This window comes from Poromitra crassiceps (genome assembly GCF_964638095.1).
Source record: "Poromitra crassiceps genome assembly, chromosome: 11".
NCBI lineage: Eukaryota > Metazoa > Chordata > Actinopteri > Beryciformes > Melamphaidae > Poromitra > Poromitra crassiceps.
The window spans coordinates 52757772-52760271 of record NC_139643.1 but is presented as its reverse complement, the minus strand read 5'-3'; the positions used below and the strand labels follow the sequence as shown (position 1 = coordinate 52760271).

At 31.5% G+C, this 2500-nt stretch overlaps 1 protein-coding gene across 1 annotated transcript in view; it reads right to left on the bottom strand.

Moving 5' to 3' along the window:
• LOC310785111 (uncharacterized protein) overlaps positions 1-2500 on the bottom strand; it is a gene marked incomplete at both ends in the record, with an annotated part of 40300 nt that overhangs the window by 19636 nt on the left and 18164 nt on the right. The window lies entirely within an intron of this gene.

Below are 2500 nucleotides of genomic sequence, written 5' to 3'. Positions count from 1 at the left end.
CGGAAGCGACCAATTTTACATTGAAAGTGCATTTTTTGAGCCCCACTAGACCTCCCATAGTGAGATTCTCTGATATCTTGGAGTTCAAACACATCTCGTGTTTATGTGCAAAATCTCATCTACTGGCGTGTTTGCATTGATTTAGTCTGTAATCTCGTAATGTGTTTGCATTGATTTAGTCTGTAATCTCATAATGTGTTTGCATTGACTTAGTCTGTAATCTCATAATGTGTTTGCATTGATTTAGTCTGTAATCTCATAATGTGTTTGCATTGACTTAGTCTGTAATCTCATAATGTGTTTGCATTGACTTAGTCTGTAATCTCATAATGTGTTTGCATTGATTTAGTCTGTAATCTCATAATGTGTTTGCATTGATTTAGTCTGTAATCTCGTAATGTGTTTGCATTGATTTAGTCTGTAATCTCATAATGTGTTTGCATTGATTTAGTCTGTAATCTCATAATGTGTTTGCATTGATTTAGTCTGTAATCTCATAATGTGTTTGCATTGACTTAGTCTGTAATCTCATAATGTGTTTGCATTGATTTAGTGTGTAATCTCGTAATGTGTTTGCATTGATTTAGTCTGTAATCTCATAATGTGTTTGCATTGATTTAGTCTGTAATCTCATAATGTGTTTGCATTGATTTAGTCTGTAATCTCATAATGTGTTTGCATTGATTTAGTCTGTAATCTCGTAATGTGTTTGCATTGATTTAGTCTGTAATCTCGTAATGTGTTTGCATTGATTTAGTCTGTAATCTCATAATGTGTTTGCATTGATTTAGTCTGTAATCTCATAATGTGTTTGCATTGATTTAGTCTGTAATCTCATAATGTGTTTGCATTGACTTAGTCTGTAATCTCATAATGTGTTTGCATTGACTTAGTCTGTAATCTCATAATGTGTTTGCATTGATTTAGTCTGTAATCTCATAATGTGTTTGCATTGACTTAGTCTGTAATCTCATAATGTGTTTGCATTGATTTAGTCTGTAATCTCATAATGTGTTTGCATTGATTTAGTCTGTAATCTCATAATGTGTTTGCATTGACTTAGTCTGTAATCTCATAATGTGTTTGCATTGACTTAGTCTGTAATCTCATAATGTGTTTGCATTGACTTAGTCTGTAATCTCATAATGTGTTTGCATTGACTTAGTCTGTAATCTCATAATGTGTTTGCATTGGTTTAGTCTGTAATCTCATAATGTGTTTGCATTGATTTAGTCTGTAATCTCATAATGTGTTTGCATTGATTTAGTCTGTAATCTCATAATGTGTTTGCATTGATTTAGTCTGTAATCTCATAATGTGTTTGCATTGATTTAGTCTGTAATCTCATAATGTGTTTGCATTGATTTAGTCTGTAACCTCGTAATGTGTTTGCATTGATTTAGTCTGTAATCTCGTAATGTGTTTGCATTGACTTAGTCTGTAATCTCGTAATGTGTTTGCATTGACTTAGTCTGTAATCTCGTAATGTGTTTGCATTGACTTAGTCTGTAATCTCGTAATGTGTTTGCATTGACTTAGTCTGTAATCTCATAATGTGTTTGCATTGACTTAGTCTGTAATCTCATAATGTGTTTGCATTGATTTAGTCTGTAATCTCATAATGTGTTTGGATTGACTTAGTCTGTAATCTCATAATGTGTTTGCATTGATTTAGTCTGTAATCTCATAATGTGTTTGCATTGATTTAGTCTGTAATCTCATAATGTGTTTGCATTGATTTAGTCTGTAATCTCATAATGTGTTTGCATTGATTTAGTCTGTAATCTCATAATGTGTTTGCATTGATTTAGTCTGTAATCTCATAATGTGTTTGTATTGATTTAGTCTGTAATCTCATAATGTGTTTGCATTGATTTAGTCTGTAATCTCATAATGTGTTTGCATTGACTTAGTCTGTAATCTCATAATGTGTTTGCATTGACTTAGTCTGTAATCTCATAATGTGTTTGCATTGATTTAGTCTGTAATCTAATAATGTGTTTGCATTGATTTAGTCTGTAATCTCATAATGTGTTTGCATTGGTTTAGTCTGTAATCTCATAATGTGTTTGCATTGATTTAGTCTGTAATCTCATAATGTGTTTGCATTGATTTAGTCTGTAATCTCATAATGTGTTTGCATTGATTTAGTCTGTAATCGCATAATGTGTTTGCATTGATTTAGTCTGTAATCTCATAATGTGTTTGCTTCGATTTAGTCTGTAATCTCATAATGTGTTTGCATTGATTTAGTCTGTAATCTCATAATGTGTTTGCATTGATTTAGTCTGTAATCTCATAATGTGTTTGCATTGACTTAGTCTGTAATCTCATAATGTGTTTGCATTGATTTAGTCTGTAATCTCATAATGTGTTTGCATTGATTTAGTCTGTAATCTCATAATGTGTTTGCATTGATTTAGTCTGTAATCTCATAATGTGTTTGCATTGACTTAGTCTGTAATCTCATAATGTGTTTGCATTGACTTAGTCTGTAATC